The following is a 19166-nucleotide window of genomic DNA, read 5'->3' on the forward strand; positions in this document are numbered from 1 at the left end:
CGCCCGGCCAGCTGCCAGTGCGCAGGCGCGACCGCCAGGCCCAGGGGGCGGACGGGAACGAGTCAAGCGGGGCGCTCCGACGGCAACAAAGGCCAATGGAGAGGGGCGGGAGCACCGGGGACCCGAGGCAGCGGCCCCTGGCGGTCACCCATCGCCATGCAGCCTGGCGGGAGGGCTCCGGTAGAGGCGCCGCGGAATCGCGCAGCAGCGTAAGTGGGGTGGAGCAGGGGAAACACCCCCCCCCCCCCCACCCCGCAGCAGCTCTGGCCCTGTGTGTTTTACCCAAATAGGTCTCTCCAAATCTACACACAGCCTCCTCCCATTTGCACACAACCACACGCACATCACAGAAACCCCACCTCATTCCCAGGTCCCCCTCACACACTCGGAGCACCCCATCACCCAGGGGCCCTGCCTCCCACCTCTCCTCCCAATCACCCTCATCCTTCGAGCCTCGGCTGCAAAGAGACTGCCTCCGCGAAGCCTTTCTCCGTCCCTAGTCAATGAACTCACTGACGCCACCCTCTCTTCCAGGCCGTGTGCTGGGCGCTGGGACCACAGATGCGAAAGAGACCCTGCCTACGCTGGAAGATGTCACAGTCTCAACTTAAGCGTGGCTACAGAGTTCAACCTGTGGGACCTTGGAAGAACCTGCCTCCGCTTTTTCATCCGGAGCTCACCCCTGAATTCGGTCAATCTGCTTCTACACTCACCACGTCACTTAAAATACTTTTAGTGTCAAAATCCAAAAGATAATTTTTGATTATTTCTCCGTGGCATCTGAGACTGGCCTCCCCTTCCTTTTTGAGCCTTACATAGACTCCGTAATTTTCTGAGGTCTCCTATTGCCTAAATCCTTTTCAGTCTTCTTCAAGGGCTCCCTGTTGCCTTTCTGCCCCACTGAATAACAGTGTTCACTGTGGTTTCAAATCCAGCTCTCTTTTCATTTCTCCCTCCACTTTTCCCTTGAAGGTCTCATCCATTCTTATGGCTCAACTATCTCTCCAAATCTCTATCTCCAGCCACGTCTTAGACTCATATTTCCAAGAGTATGCTGGACAGCTCCACCTGGATCTCCAGCACTTCAAATTTGGAGTCCAAAATCAAACTCTTTATCTTTCCCCCACAAATGTGCTTGTTCTATGCCTCCTCTCTCTGCAAATGGTGCCTTCATCCCAGAACTGACAGTTTCTCCTCCTTGTTTCTTGCCCCCATTCATCTGTTCACCAAGTCCTGACATGTTTACCTCCTGACTTGCTCTCACATGACTCAAGGATTCTGAAGGCTCCTTGTGCTAGTGCAGATCCTTGGTGCTAGTTCATACCTTGCCAAAAGTAACACAACTACTTCCATGCTAGTCTCACAGTGCCTGGGAAAATTCCTCCCATTCAGTCGGCTGCAGTTGAGAAGTGGTAACTTTCCCATATATTCATATGTATTCACCCATATATATTTTTTGATGCCTACTTTACACTAGATACTGTGCAGAAGACTAGGAACTTAAGAGAGAGAACATACCCAGTCTCTACCCATAGGAAGATTAATTTCTGACACTTACCATAGTGTGCCTTGCTTCTCTCTAGCAGAGGTTCTCAAATACAAGTATCAGAATCACCTGGAGTGCTTGTTAAAACATAGATTGCTGAGCCCCACCTCCAGAGTTTGTGATTCAGTAGGTCTTGGGTAAGACCCAATGTGCATTTCTAATAAGTTGCCTGATAAGGCTGATGCTGATGATCTAGGAACCACACTCTGAGAACTATTGCTTTACAGTATAAAGAACAAAGACTCTAGAGCCAGACTGTTTTGGCTTTAATCCTGGTGCTGCCATTTACTAGCTGTGTAACAGGGGGCAAATTACTTAATTTCTCTGTATTTCAATTTCTTCCTCTCCCATTTTAGGGGGTGAAATAGCATCTACCTCATTGGGCTGCTGTTAATACATATAAAGGACTTAGAACAGTACCTAGAAGGATGCAGACAAAGTATTAGCCACTATCATAATCACTGTCTGCCTCTTGCACTATATTCTAAGTTCCTGAAGAACAGGGACCAAATCAGATGCATCTCTGTCCCCTGTTAGTGCCTGGAGCAAGCTATGCCTAGAATGATCAGTAAATATGGGTTGACCTGACTCTGAAACAGATGGCTTCAAAACAACCTCAGAAATAGCAAGACCTTTGCCTTGGCACAACTAAGCTAGAAGTTCAGCATTCCATTAGAAGAGTATGAATCCCCTGTTCTAAATACCAAGCCTCACACTTAACTTTATGGAAAGCCATTGGTTACTATTCTGACCCGTCTCCAAAGTGGCTAGTGGAGTCAAGCCTGGCCCTGGCCTTTCTGCAGACTGTCTCCATCTCAACGGGTTTCACTCTAGGGTAGGCAAAGTAGTAGAGTATAAAGGAAATCCTCACAGCATTTTGGTATTTTTATGTAAAATTCTTCCAGTAATTCCTAATATACTTTCCCGGAGAGTTATTGGGTCCTTGGCTATTTGCAGTTCAATCTTTGCATCTCTGTGTACCACTAACTCACACACAAGGGCCTCTGTTGTGTGGGCCAGAGCCCAGGTCTTTCCACTTATTATATACCTTTCTCTATGGCCTGACTTTCCTGGCCACAAAACAACAAGAATGACCTGGGGAAAAAAAGAACAAAAAACAAAAAACTGCATCTCCATCTATAGTTTGCTCTTTTTATATTTAAAATACAGTCTGGGAACAATAAGATCAAGGTATTAAAATAGACAGGAAACAAATCATATACCCTACTATCTGAAATGAATCACCAACAGCTCTTGCATGCACCATCTCTTTTTATCTATAGTAAAATATAGGAGTGCCTGGGTGGCTCAATCGGTTGAGCATCAGACTCCTGATTTCTGCTCAGGTCATGATCCCAGGGTCATGAGAAGGAGACCTGAATCAGGTGTCATGCTGAGCATGGAGACTTCTTAAGTTTCTCTCTCTCTTTATGCCCCTCTCCCCACCTCATGCACTCTCTCTAAAATAAAAAATAGCAATAAATAAAATATATTTCTCATATATTTCAGGACATAATTTTAAAAATCAGAAATTATGAACAATAGAATTAATAAATGTCAACTGGCACCTTGAAAAGACTTATGAAATTGGTAGACTTTTTAAAAATTATCGTTTTTTTAAAGTTTATTTATTTTGAGAGAGAAAGAAAGAGAAAGAAAGTGTGTGCACACAGGGGAGGGGCAGAGAGAGAGGGAGAGAGAAAATCCCAAGCAAGCTCTGTGCTGTCAGCATGGGGCCCAACATAGGGCTCAATCCCAGGAACCGCGAGATCATGACCTGAGCGGAAATCAAAAATCAGGACACCCAACCAACTGAGCCACCCAAGCACCCCAAAAAATTAATCTTTAAATTAAGGTATAATTGGCATACACTAGATTGCATGCATATATATATATATACATATATACAGTGTATAATTTAATCAATTCTAACTTATGTGTCAACCTATGAAACCATCATCACAATCAAAGCAGTGAACAAATCTATCACTCCCAAATTTTATTTTTTTATTTTTTTTTTTTTCATTTTTCTTTTTTATTTATTTCTGGGACAGAGAGAGACAGAGCATGAACGGGGGAGGGGCAGAGAGAGAGGGAGACACAGAATCGGAAACAGGCTCCAGGCTCCGAGCCATCAGCCCAGAGCCCGACGCGGGGCTCGAACTCACGGACCGCGAGATCGTGACCTGGCTGAAGTCGGACGCTTAACCGACTGCGCCACCCAGGCGCCCCTCACTCCCAAATTTTAAAGCTTATCACAGAGATTTAATAAATAAAAGGGAACTTTTTACACAACTATAGACTACTGAATTTGAAACCCTGAGTAAAATTTAAAATTACATACATATTTTTTTCTTTAAAAAATGCAAAACAAGGACTCAAAAGCAAGAACTGAGCAACAATTACAGAGGACACTGAGAAAGTTATCAAAAATGACAAAAGAAATCTGGCCCAGAAAGTTCACTGTTTAATACTTCCAACCATTCCTGAAAGAAATAATTCTGTTCCATGTTATATGAATGGATCTAGGACATGGGAGAAAGAGGAATTTTCCTAGTCTGTTCACAATTGCAGGTATAGATCTTCATCTCTTATCAGATGATATTATAAAAAGAGATCTCAAGAATATGGATGCAAAAATTGCAAGTCAAATACTAGCATGTAGAATTCTATGAGATTAATTAAAATTATGATAATAAGAATAACTTTTTTTTAAGTAACTCCATGCCAAAGGTGGTGCTCAAACTCACAACCTTGAGATCAAGGGTCGCATGCTCTACCAAATGAACCAGCCAGGCACCCCAACAATAGCTAACCTTAAGTGTTTACTTAATATTAAGTGTCAGGTACTATTCCAATACTTCCCATATGTTAACTCACGTAATCTTCACAAAAATCCTGGTGCATCATAGAACAGGTAGGTGGGTTTGGGCTAAGAAGCAACAGGTAAATAACCAGCAAAGGCAGGTACTATTACTAAAAATGGAGACAAAGATAAGTAATTTGCCCAAGATCATACAACTTGCAACTAGCAGAGGCAGAACTTGAACTCAGTTGGATGGCTTCAGGGTCAACACTCTTAATCACAACACTATATAACATTATTAAAATAAAAGCATATCACAAACATAAGGGTAATTCAGGGATAGTTCAAAAATAAAGAAATACCGGGGCGCCTGGGTGGCTCAGTCGGTTGAGCGTCCGACTTCGGCTCAGGTCATGATCTCGCGGTTCGTGAGTTCAAGCCCCGCGTCAGGCTCTGTGCTGATAGCTCAGAGCCTGGAGCCTGTTTCAGATTCTGTGTCTTCCTCTCTCTCTGACCCTCCCCCGATCATGCTCTGTCTCTCTCTGTCTCAAAAATAAATAAACGTTAAAAAAAAACTCATTAAAAAAATTTTAAAAAAAATAAAGAAATACCTTAATATATCATGTATGTAGATTAATAAAAAATAAACATGATAATAGTAATAGATAAAAATATTTTATAAATTTTAATACCCATTAAAATAAAATAATTAAAATCACTCATCCTTGATAAGATAATATTTTTAGCTAATGAAGAAGCAGTAGATACTTTCCCTTTAAAACAGGAACAAATAAGGTCAGTCTACACCACTAACACTATTTTAATACTGGTTTAGATATTCTAGCCAGGAAAGAGAGAGGAGGGGCAGGAGTGGTAGAAAGAGAAATATAAACTTAAGTATATAAGAAAATATCTTTATTGTAGTTGATGCAATTATGTAACAAGAAAATATACAGTCTTACTAAAACTAGTAAGACTAAGTAAGTGGAAAGATTCAGGAAAATAAGCAAAAATCTGTAGCATTCACTGTTGGTGCAAGTAATAACTAATTAGAAAATATAATAATAAAATATCCAATTCAAAATACTTAGAAATAAACTTAATAAGAAATATTTGTGGGCTATGAGAAAATCTGTAAGAATCAATAAAGGACATATAAAAAAAGCCTGAGTAGAGAGAGGTCAAGCTCCTGGATGGAAAAAGCAAATAATGTAATAATGTCTGTTGGACCCTTGCTACTCCAGTACCAAGTTCTGAGGACTAGCATCAGGTATACCCACCCAACCACATGTATTGTGCTCCAGAAATACAGAGATAAGGATGGATTCCGGCCAGTTCCTACCCCTAAGAAGAGATAAATATATAGATCAGTGCTATCCAATACAAATATCATGCAAGATGCATACATAATTTTAGATTTTCTAGTAGCCACGTTATAAAAAATAAAAAGGAAAACATGTCATCGATATAAAAAATCATTAATATTTACATTCTTTTTTTTATAGCAGTCTTTGAAATTTGGGTATATTTTACATTTGTAGCACATCACAATTCAGACCAGTCACACTTCTAAGTGTTTAATACATGTGGCTAGTGGCTATTATACTGGACAACACTAACGGTCATTTCAGTGCAATTCCGGGTGTAATGACAGAGGCAACATGAGCACCATGGGAACTAAGAAGATATATATATCTAACCCAGTCTGGGGTAATCTGGGTACGTTTCCTAGAAGAGATACTACTTAAGCAGGCCTGGGAGGGTAAGCAGGAATTAGCCAGGCAAAGGAAGGATGAGAGGAAGGCATACTAAGCATCATTAGTAAAGAACAAAGGTGAGAAATAGCCATATTCCAGGAACTATCACTACTAATATTCCAGCATAAAGATGGAAACAAGAACAGTAAGAAGAGCCTAGAGAAGTACACCATGCCCAAATCTGCCCACTCTCTCCCAGGCAGAAGCCAAAGGAAGGGTAGCTGGGGGAGGGACAAAAGGAGCTGTCCCTGGTTCTGACACCCAAGGCAGAGTCACAGTGTAGTTCCACTTAGATTCATAGTTCAGTTCCACTCAGGATGGAAGTGAACTAACCCAGATGGAGGTCCCCAAACTCTAAACTTGCCCTAGCATAACAGGAGATCCCTTTGGACAGGCTAACCCTGAGTAGGTTGGAGAATCTTAGGAAGATCCAAGTCTAGAAAGAATTATAACATATCGAAGTCAGGTATGACCAGGAAAGGCATGGTCTCTGATATAAAAATAGATGTAGATATACCATAACATATGAATCCCAAAGATGGCAGTCAACCTGTGGTGTCCTGTCATTACCGCTTAGAAAATGTAAACTAATAATTCGACTTTCAACCCAGAATCTATCTGGGTGGGTGTTACCAGGCTGTTGATTAGTGGAAAGGACATGTGCAGAATTAATTCCTACTATCTTCCTTCCTTCACCTTCATTAATCCATAAAGAAGCTCAATGGAAAAATATTTACAATAAATATAGTGTCAGTGTATCAATGCACCAAGGAAAAAGACAGCCTCCACAAGTACAACTATATAATTAACATTCATTCATTAGAAAGTCAACACAGGGGAGCATGGGTAGCTCAGTTGATTAAGCGTCCAATTTCGGCTCAGGCCATGATCTCACAGTTCATGGATTCAAGCCCCACGTCAAGCTCTGTGACAGCTTGGAGCCTGAAGCCTGCCTCGGATTCTGTATTTCCTTTCTCTCTATCCCTCCCCTGCTCACACACTGTCTCTCTCTCAAAAATAAACATTAAAAAATATTTAAAAGAAAGTCGACACAGAATAATAATTATATACCCATGAATTTAAAAAATCTTATGGGGCACCTGGGTGGCTCAGTCGGTTAAGTGTCCAACTTCGGCTCAGGTCATGATCTCATGGTTCCTGAGTTTGAGACCCACATCAGGCTCTGCGCTGACAGTGTGGAGCCTGCTTGGGATTCTCTCTCTCTCCCTCTCTCTCTGCCCCTCCCCCCATGCACACACACTCTTTCCCTCTCTCTCTCAAAAATAAACTAAAAAAAAAAAAAGTCTTATTACTTAATGATCAAGATATGGTGATGGAACTGGTACACTGGCATTTTATACGATATATTGGAAACTATATATTGGAAAGCAAACTGGCAGTATTTATCAACAGTCATAATGATGTTTCTACTCTTTGACTTTTAATTCCACTTTTAATTTCCCTCCCCTGCTCATGGTCTGTCTCTCTCTCTCAAAAATAAATAAGCATTTTTAAAAATGTTTTTAAAAAGATTTAAAAAAAAGAAATAAGAAGGTACCAAGGGGGGCGGGGAAGGTACCAAGGAATAAATCTGACAAAAGCTATACAAGACCTGTATAAAAGAAATTACAAAAATTTTATTGAAAAACAGGGTTTCTGGGGGGACCTGGATGGCTCAGTGGGTTAAGCCTCTGACCTCAGCTCAGGTCATGATCTCCTGGTTCGTGGGTTTGAGCCCTACATCAGGCTCTGTGCTGGCAGCTTAGAGCCTGGAGCCTGCCTGGAATTTCTGTGTCTCCCTTTCTCTCTGCCCCTCCCCTGCTCATCCTCTGTCTCTCTCTCTCTCTCAAAAATAAATAAACATTGAAAAAGTTAAAAAACAAAACAAAACACGGTTTGTTATTTTTTTTTTAGAACAAACATTTTAAAACACCTAAGGGGCACCTGGGTGGTTCAGTTAGTTAAGCATCCAACTTCAGCTCAGGTCATGATCTCATAGTTCATGGGTTCAAGCCCCACGCTGGGCTCTGTGCTGACAGCTCAGAGCCTGGAGCCCACTTCAGATTCTGTCTTCCCTCTCTCTCTGCCCCTCCCCCACTCACACTCTGTCTCTCTCAAAAACAAACATTTAAAAAAAACTGTTTTTAAATAATAAAATAAAAGACCTAAAAAATGGAGGAGAAAAACTCTGCTCCTAGAAAATTCATTATTTTATTCTCAAATTCATCTACAGATTCAAAGCAATCATAATAAAAGTTCCATCAAGTCTGTGTAACTCTGTGTTTTAGAACTTGAAAAGCTTATTTTGAAATGTGTATAGATGAAGAGAGTCCCAAAGGACAGAAAAACACTTATGATGAAAAATAATAAGGTGGAGGAATCTGTCCTGTCAGATATCAAGTTTTATTACACAACTACTGGAACTAAAGACAGTGAGGTAGTTGCTTAGGGTTAAATTGGCTTAGGGTTAGATAACTCTCTACTCTGGAAACAGACTCATGAACGTATGGACACAATACTGAGGTGGCATTTCAGACCACCAAAGGACAAATGTGTCAATAACGGAACTTAGACAACTGATTATCTATATGGAAAAATTAAAAATTGGAGACTTATGTCACTCTATGCACAAAAATCAACTCCTGTGAACAGCAAGTTCTGAAAAATATGTAGGAAAAAATATAAGTAACTTGAGAAAGAATTTCTTAAGCACAAAATAATAACTAAAAACATACTAACTGGGGTGCCTGAGTGGCTCAGTCGGTAAACGGCCCAATCTTGATCTCGGCTCAGGTCATGATCTCAGGGTTTGTGAGTTCGAGTCCCACGTTGGGCTCTGTGCTGACAGCTCAGAGCCTGGATCCTGCTTTGGATTCTGTGTCTCCCCCTCTCTCTGCCCCTCCCATGCTCATGCTCTGTCTGTCTCTGTCTCTCAATAATAAATAAATGTTAAAAAAAATTTTTTTTAAAACATACTAACCATTTTTTTAAAAGACTATGAATTCAACTAAATTAAATTTAAAAACTTTAATCAAAAGATTATAAAGAAAGTGAAGACATGGCAAAAACAAATATTTACAATATATATAACCACCAAATTGTGAGTAGCCAATATATATTAACTCCTACAAATCAGTATGAAAAACAATTATATATTTTTTTCTTTTTTTTGAGAGAGAGAGAGGGCACAAGTGAGCGAGGGGCAGAGGGAGAGAGAGAGAGAAACAGGGCTCACCCAAAGCAGGGCTTATGTTTTTGTTTTTGTTTTTTTTTTTTTTTACCCAAAGCAGGTCTCAAGCTCACCCAAGGTGGGATCTGAGCCAAAGTCAGATGTTTAACTGAGGTGTCCCTATATATTTTTTTGTAATTTTATTTAATTTTTTTTGATGTTTATTTTGAGAGAGAATGTATGTGCATGTGCACAAGCGGGGGAGGGGCAGAGAAAAAGAGAGAGAATCCCAAGCAGGCTCTCTGCTATCAGCACAGAACTACCCAGGCGCCCCAATTTATATATATTTTTATTTTTTTTTAAATTTTTTTTTTCAACATTTTTTATTTTATTTTTGGGACAGAGAGAGACAGAGCATGAACGGGGGAGGGGCAGAGAGAGAGAGAGACACAGAATCGGAAACAGGCTCCAGGCTTCGAGCCATCAGCCCAGAGCCTGACGCGGGGCTCGAACTCACGGACCGCGAGATCGTGACCTGGCTGAAGTCGGACGCTTAACCGACTGCGCCACCCAGGCGCCCCTATATTTTTAAAGGCAAAACTCATGAACAGCCATATCACAGAAGAGGAAACATGCAGAATGAAAAACCATATAAAAAGTTCAGCCTCATTATTTTTATTTATTTATTTTTTTTTTTTAATTTTTTTTCAATGTTTTTTATTTATTTTTGGGACAGAGAGAGACAGAGCATGAACGGGGGAGGGGCAGAGACAGAGGGAGACACAGAATCGGAAACAGGCTCCAGGCTCCGAGCCATCAGCCCAGAGCCCGACGCGGGGCTCGAACTCACGGACCGCGAGATCGTGACCTGGACGAAGTCGGACGCTTAACCGACTGCGCCACCCAGGCGCCCCAAGCCTCATTATTTTTAAAGAGAAAAATACAAAGTAAAATCAGGGTGAGACATCAATTTTACCCACTAAATTGGGTAAAACATAAGGAGGTAGAATAATGAGAACTCTTAGATCCTCTTGGTGAGTATATATTGGTACAACCAACACACTATTTCGTAAAACTGAAAATGTGCATACCCTACAACCCAGCAATTTTGGTCCAGAGAAACTTCTGCTTTTGCCAAGAGGAGATATGCATAAGAATGTTCTTAGTAGCACTGTTTATAACAGCAGAATACTGAAAACACTAACTCCAACCATAGTAGAATAAATAAAGTCGGATATATATAATCTCAGAAACATAATATTGAGTGACAAAACAAGCTGCAAGAGAATGCACAGAGTATGAGTCTACGTAAAAATTTAAAATATGCAAAAGTAGGAATGCCTGGGTAGCTCAGTCACTTAAACATCCAACTCTTGGTTGGCTTAGGTCATGATCTCACAGTTCATGAGTTTGAGCCCCATGTTCGGCTCCACAGGGGCTCCACGCTGCGGGTTTGGGGCTTGCTTGGGATTCTCTCTCTCTCTCCCTCTCTATCTGCCCCTCTCATGCACTCTTTCTCTCAAAATAAATAAATAAGCCTAAAAAAAAAAACATTCAGGGATGCCTGGGTGGTTCAGTCAGTTAAGCATTCAACTCTTGGTTTCAGCTCAGGTCATGATCTCATGGTTCATAGGTTCGAGCCCCACATCAGGCTCTGCACTATCAGTGCTTGAGATTCTCTCTCTTCTCTCTCCCCCATCCTGCCTCTCTCTTTCAAAATAAATAAATAAAATTTAAAAATATGTTTTAGATATGCAAAACAGTTTTATATGTGGGGTGCCTGGGTGGCTCAGTCAGTTAAGTACCTGACTCTTGATTTTGCCTCAGGTCATGATCTCACAGTTCATAAGATTGAGCCCCAACTCAGGCTCTGTGTTGATAACTCAGAGCCTGCTGGGGATTCTCTCTCTCCCACTCTCTCTCTCTCTCTGCCCTCACCCCTGCTCTCACTCTCTCTCAAAATAAATAAATATGAAAAAACATTAATAAAAGAACAAAATTATATGTATTAAACAACATGGAAAAGCAAGGGAATGGTAGACCCAAATTTCAAGGTAGTAGTTACATCCAAGAGAGGAAAAAATAGGACTGGATTTTGAAGGAACACATTTCAAAAGTTAAAGTTAAGAACAAAATAAAAGAGGGGGGCACTTGGGTGGCTTAGTTGATTAAGTGTCCATCTTCAGCTCAGGTCATGATCTCAGTTTGTGGGTCTGAGCCTTGCATCAGGCTCCGAGCTGACAGGTTGGAGCCTGGAGCCTGCTTCAGATTCTCTCTCTCTCTCTCTCTCTCTTTCTCTCTCTCTTTCTCTCTCTGCCCTTCCCTTGCTTGTACTCTCTCTCCTCTCTCTCAAAAATAAATAAACATTTAAAAAAAAGAACAAAATAAAATAGTACAAGGCAGAAAAAAAGGTCTAAGTAATATTCTCCCTCTCTTTTTCTTTTTTGTGATAAACTAAATGGTAATAGGTGTTCACTATAGCATTTTTCTTTATACCATACATACATTATAAAATATTCTTTTGTAATTATCTGTGTGATCTTAGACAACTAATTTACTTTCACTGTGCCTCAGTTTTCTCATCTGTAAATCTAGGAAAAACAATACCCACCTCTATACAGATGTTGGGAGAATTAAATTGTTTACTACATATAAAACGTTTAGAGCAGTGGCTCAGCTTAATGTGTATACATTCACTCACTGCCTATATTCAGTGCGATACTTCTTACCTCAATTATACGTAATATCTCCCAGACTAAGATTGTGTTTTATCCTCCCCAGAGAATAAACCTTCAGACTTCTTTGAGGTTGGATATAGCCCAGATGAGCAGTCAGCTGACTGCTGTAAAGTGGAAAAAGATCTCGGCAGATTTTTACCATTCTTTCAACCTATCTTCCCTTTTTTTTTTTTTAATTTATTTTCAACGTTTTTTATTTATTTTTGGGACAGAGAGAGACAGAGCATGAACGGGGGAGGGGCAGAGAGAGAGGGAGACACAGAATCGGAAACAGGCTCCAGGCTCCGAGCCATCAGCCCAGAGCCTGACTCGGGGCTCGAACTCACAGACCGCAAGATCGTGACCGGGCTGAAGTCGGACGCTTAACCGACTGCCCTATCTTCCCTTTTTAAGCCCCACCTTTATCTCCAGGCCAACAGGTTTTTGCTTCCTCCAATTCCTAACCTGTGGGTGTCTGTGTCTGTGTGAGAAAGAGGCTGGGAGACAGAAAGAAGGTGGTCTGCAGGTTAAACTGGTTTGCCTTTTGGTTTTCTCCCACATCACTTTAGGATATAGCTTTCTAGGATGTGCAAAGTCAGCTACCACTGATGCACAGGATTTCTAACTTCCAAAAATTTGTTCCTGTTTTCTCCTCTCCTCTATTCCATGTCCTTATGACTTTGTACCTTTTTTAAAAAATCCACTTATTATTGTTTTTGTGGGGGTAATTGAGGAAACAGGTTAATGTGGTTATGTAACCCACTATCAATAACCAGAACCCAAGTCTCACTCTTAAATATGAGGCAGTATACAATAGTGGTTTAAGAACACATGCCCTAGCACATGCACCCCAATGTTTATAGCTAAGCTATTGACAATAGCCAAAGTATGGAAAGAGCCCAAATGTCCAATGATAGATGAATGGATAAAGAAGGTGTGGTATATTTATACAATAGAGTATTACTTATCAATCAAAAAGAATTAAATCCTGCCATTTGCAACAATGTGGATGGAACTAGGTATTATGCTAAGTGAAATAAGTCAGTCAGAGAAAGACAGATATCATATGACTTCACTCATATGTGGAATTTAAGATACAAAACAGATGAACCTAAGAGAAGGGAAGCAAAAATAATATAAAAACAGGGAGGGGGACAAAATATAAGAGAACAAACTGAGGGTTGTTGGAGGGGCTGTGGGTGGGGGGAAGGGCCAAATGGGCAAGGGGTATTAAGGAAAACACGTGTTAGGAGGCACCTGGGTGGCTCAGTCTGTTAAGTATCTGACTTCAGCTCAGGTCATGATCTCACAGCTCGTGAGTTCAAGCCCTGCATCAGGCTCTGTGCTGATAGCTCAGAGCCTGGAGCCTGCTTCAGATTCTGTGTCTCCCTCTCTCTCTGCCCCCCTTCTGCTCACACTCTGTCTCCCTCTCCTTCAAAAATAAACGTTAAAAAAACCTTTTTTTAAAAAAGGAGGACACTTGTTAGGATGTTATATAGGTGTTATATGTAGGGGATGAATCACTGGATTCTACTCCTGAAATCATTAATGCACTATATGCTAACTTGCATGTAAATTAAAAATAAAGAAAAAAAAAAAAAAAAGAACACATGCCCTAGACTGCCTTGATAAATATCTTCACCACTTACAAGCTGTGTTACTTTTATTTAAAAAGCTATGCATGCTCTCATTTCCTTCACTTTAGCATTCATAAATTGAGGGTAGTGACATCCACTTCATTAGTTGTTATGAGGATTAAATAAATTAATATTTGTAAGAGCTTAAAAATTTGCCCATAACACTAAAGTACTCAATAAATGGTAGCTAATACTATTATTCGAAGTTTCCTCAACATGAAAGTCAGAGAACAAAGCAAACAGTAAACACAACTCAAAGGAAATAGAGATCGCACAAAGGGAATGCAAGAAAACTACCCTCCCAATTGCATTTTATACTCTCAGAAAGATAAAAGATACTGCAGTGATCAAACTACAAGGAGATTCTAATGAGAACAATTTAGAGAAAATGTAAATATAGCAAAAACTTTAAATTCATACATTAAAGAAAAGGGAAAATTATCCCAGAAAGTAGAACAACAGCAGAAAAGAGAGTCGGAAAACAAAAGTGAAATTTTTAAGAAAATTAGAGGAGCCAGTCATTAGGTCCCACATCCGAACAATAAAAGATCCAGTTTAGGAAAGAGGAGAAAAAAATGGAGAAGAAATCATCCAAAATCTAATACAAAATACTTTCTCAGAACTAAAGGACACAAATTCCCACAAAGGGGCCATTCTGTGCTTAGTACACCCAAAGGAAAAAAACAAAACAACAACAACAAAAAAAACCCGAACAAGAGCACATGATGGTAAAATTTCAGGGGAAAGAAAAAGAGCTTAGAACTTGCTCTCAGGGCACTTGGCACCCCTTTTTGTTATTTCTTTGTTGTACAGGACAGCAGTGACACTTTCGCTGTCTGTTGTACAAGAAAGACAACGGTGACAATGTCCTCATTGACACATTAAGCGCCAAATGCAGTGCCTCGAAAAGGCAGGTGCCCTAGTCTGATTCAATCCTGCTGTGTCAATCTTGTGTAATATTTATTTATTTATTTATTTATTTATTTATTTATTTATCAATCTTGTGTAATATTTATTTATTTATTTATTTATTTATTTTAACGTTTATTTATTTTTGAGACAGAGAGAGACAGAGCATGAACAGGGGAGAGGCAGAGAGAGAGGGAGACACAGAATCTGAAGCAGGTTCCAGGCTCCGAGCTGTCAGCACAGAGCCGGACGCGGGGCTCGAACTCACGGACCGCGAGATCATGACCTGAGCCGAAGTCGGACGCTCAACCGACTGAGCCACCCAGGCCCCAGGCGCCCCTCTTGTGTAATTTTCAAAACACGCCCACCCCTCCACAGAGTCTCGGAAACCCCTCATAATTTACAATGGGCATTTCACGGCTGGCAAAATCGTTGCACCGACTACACGAATCCCCAAATGAAAATCGAATGTTGTCTAGATGTTCATCACGCTTGGCAAGAAAGGCCTCAAGGCCGGGAGTCAAAAAGCGCTACTTCTGAATCCTGGCTCTTGGGAGCTGTGTGACCGTGGACAACTCAACCCCTTCCACAGAAATTCAGTGACCACCAGCCACGGGGCCGGGATGCATGTAGGGGTCACGTTGGCGACAAATGCGAAACCGTCCTTTTCGTCCAGAATTCACGGTTGAATGGGGGAGACCACAGCGGGAGGGAAAAATTACCACAACCTCCCGACGGGTCGTTCCCCACTCTCGAGCCCATTTTCCACACAGCTTCAAAATATTAGTTCAAACTGAACATGGGTTATACCACTTGCCTGGTTTGAGTCCTTCAATGGCTCCCGTGGGCCCTCATGATAAAAAGCCACCGAGTTTCGAGCAGGCCTCAAGCAAGCTCGCAGCCCGCGCTTCGCCAAGCTGCTGCGCGCCATGGCGTCCTCTCGCTAATGCACACCGCAGCAGGGCACCAGGTCGCCCAACAGGGATCTGATTGGTGAGCATGAAAGGAGGACTGAGCGTGCGCGGCCTAGCTCCGCCCCCGTCCCTAATTCCCGCCACTGAGGTCTCCTGAAAGCGTGTTCTTGCTTACCCACACCTCACCCTGTTCAACTGATATTCAATAAACTGCATATATTGGAAGTGTGCAATCCAGTGAGGTTTGAATAAAATACATGTGGTGAATCTGTCACCACAATCAAGACACAGAGGAACATATCCATTCCCTTCAAAAGTCTGCTTCCGCGCATTTATAATCCTGCCTCTGGTTCTTCTTGGCCTCCCTGCCACCCCAAACACTGATCTGTTTCTCTGTGCCATAGGTTTTAGTTTTTCTACTATTTTATATAACCAAGATAAATTCTTTTTTTTTTTTTGGTTGTTTCTTTCACATACCGTAATTATTTTATAATTCATCCATGTTGTATCAATATTCCTTACTTTTAATGCCGCAGAGTCTTCCATTATATAGACATATGACCATTTGTTTATTCATTCACATGTTGATGGGCATTTGGGTTGTTTTCAGCTTTAGGTCCTTAGAAACAAAACAGCTATGACAAAAACACTAATTCAAAAAAATATATGCACCCCTATGTTTATTGCAGCGTTATTTACAATAGCCAAATTATGGAAGCAACCCAAGAGTTCATCCATAGATGAATGGATAAAGAGGATGTGGGGTGCGCGCACACACACACACACACACACACACACACACACGAATATTACTCAGCTGTAAAAAAGAATGAAATCTTGCCATTTGCAGCAACATGGATGGATCTGGAGGGTATAATGCTGAGTGAAATAAGCCAGAGAAAGACAATACCATATGATTTCAGTCATATGTGGAATTTAAGAAGACAAAAAAGAGATAAACAAACAAACAAACAAAAAACCCAGACTCTTAAATATAGAGAAAAAAACTGGTGGTTGCCAAAGGGGAGGTGGGGGGCAGGGGAATGGGTGAAATAAATGAAGGGGATTAAGAGTACACTTACGGTGATGAGCACTGAGTAACGTTCAGAATTGTTGAATCACTATATTTACACTTGAAACTAATATAACACTGTACATTAATTATCCTGGAATTTAAAAACAACAACAAATGAACAAATAAAAAGCTATTAATATTTTCCTGCAAGTCTTTTGGATATTTACTTGAGAAAACACCTGGGAATGGAATGGTTAGGTCTCACAGAAGGTGCATAACTTTTAAAGAAGATCTTAAAGAACTTTTTAAGAAACAGCCAAACTGGGGCGCCTGGGTGGCTCGGTCGGTTAAGCGTCCGACTTCGGCTCAGGTCATGATCTCACAGTCCGTGAGTTCGAGCCCCGCGTTGGGCTCTGTGCTGACCGCTCAGAGCCTGGAGCCTGTTTCAGATTCTGTGTCTCCCTCTCTCTCTGCCCCTCCCCTGTTCATGCTCCGTCTCTCTGTCTCAAAAATAAATAAACATTAAAAAAAAATTTAAAAAAAAATAGCAGCCAAACCGTTTTCCAAACAATTGCATTATTTTACACTCTCACCAGAAGTGTGTGAGGATTTTTGGTGCTCCACATCTTTCCAAATACTTGGTGTGCTCAGTCTTTCTAATTTTAGTTTTCCAGTGGGAGTATGGTGGTATCTCATTGTGGTTTCAATTTACACTTTCTTAATGACGAATTATGTTTATCATCTTTTCACGTGCTTATTTGTCATTTATATATTTTCTCAGTTGAAGTGTCTGTTCAGATATTTTAGCCATTTTTAAATCAGGTTATCTGTCTTGTTAAATTGCAAGAATTCCTCATATATTCTAGATACAAGTCCTTTAGCAGATACATGTTTTGCATATATTTTATTTTGATTATGGCTTGCCCTTCATTTTCTTTTTTTTTTTTTTAATTTTTTTAACGTTTATTTATTTTTGAGACAGAGAGAGACAGAGCACGAACAGGGGAGGGGCAGAGAGAGAGGGAGACACAGAATCTGAAACAGGCTCCAGGCTCTGAGTTGTCAGCACAGAGCCCGACGCAGGGCTCGAACTCATGGACCGTGAGATCATGACCTGAGCCGAAGCCGGATGCCTAACCGACTGAGCCACCCAGGCGCCCCTTGCCCTTCATTTTCATAACAATGTTTTGAAGAGCAAAAAATTTTAATATCCATGGAACCGAACTTATTGACATTTTTTTTTTCTGTTATAATTGATGGCTTTTGTGTTATGTTTTAAAAATCATCGGGCACCTGGGTGGCTCAGTCGGTAAAGTGTCCGACCTCGGCTCAGGTCATGATCTCATGGTTCGTGGGTTTGAGCCCCGCGTTGGGCTCTGTGCTGACAGCTCGGAGCCTGGAGCCTGCTTCAGATTCTGTGTGTGTGTCTCTCTCTCTGCCCCTCCCCGGCTCACCCTCTGCCTCTCTCACTCTCAAAAATGAATAAATGTTTTTTAAAAAACTTAAAAAAATAAAATAAAATAAATCTTTGCCAAATACAAGGGCATTTAAGGTTTTCTTCCATGTTTTCTTCTGGAAGTTTTATAGTTTTAGAAGTTTTTAGCTCTTACATTTAGGTCTATTATCTATCCATTATGAGCTATTTGTTGTATATAGTGAGAAGTAAAGTCAAAGTTCTTTTTTTTTCTTTTCTTTTCACAAGCCTATACAGTTATCGAAAAGATTGCCCTCATTACATTGTCCTGGCACTTGTGTTGAAAATCAATTGGCCATATGTATGGGTCTATTTCTGGACTCCATTCTGTTTCATATATCTATCTGTCTATCTTTATGCCAATACCACACTGTTGATTATTGTAACTTTATAGTAAGTCTTGAGATCAGGTATTGTACTAGTTATCTATTGTTGCATAAGAATTGTCACAAATTTAGGGGCGCCTGGGTGGCTCAGTCGGTTAAGCGTCCGACTTCAGCTCAGGTCACGATCTCGTGGTCCGTGAGTTCGAGCCCCGGGTCGGGCTCTGTGCTGACAGCTCAGAGCCTGGAGCCTGCTTCCGATTCTGTGTCTCCCTCTCTCTCTGTCCCTCCCCCATTCATGCTCTGTCTCTCTCTGTCTCAAAAATAAATAAACGTTAAAAAAAAAAAAGAATTGTCACAAATTTAGAGGCTTAAAATAACACATATTTATTATGGCACAGTCTCTGTGAGTCAGGAGTCCAGGCAGAGCTTAGCTAGATCCTCTGCTTAGCATCTTACAGGGTGCAATCAAAATGTAGGCCAGGCCTGGATTCTCATCTAGAAGCTTGACTAGGAAAAAATCTACTTTCCAGCTTGTGTGCATCATTCAGTTCATTGTGGCTGTATAACCAAGAGCTCCCATTTTTTTGTTGGCTAGCAGCTGGAGGCCACCTAGAGGCTCCAGAGGCCCTTCACAACTCTTTGCCACCAGTGTCTCCCAAACATGTTTAAAAGCAGTGGGAAGGGGGGGTGGAGATAGAGAGAGAGTGTCACTTTAGAGTGAGTTGGCTAGCAAGATGAGTCTTATGTAACTTAATGTAATCATAAAATGACATCCTGTCACTGTGTTCTGTTGGTTTGAAGCAAGCCATAGGCCTTGTTCACGCTCAAGGGTAGGGGATTATACAAAGATCTGAACACCAGGAAGTGGGGATCATGGGACCATCTTAGAATCCATC

This window comes from Neofelis nebulosa, chromosome 2, assembly GCF_028018385.1.
Source record: "Neofelis nebulosa isolate mNeoNeb1 chromosome 2, mNeoNeb1.pri, whole genome shotgun sequence".
Taxonomy (NCBI): Eukaryota; Metazoa; Chordata; class Mammalia; order Carnivora; family Felidae; genus Neofelis; species Neofelis nebulosa.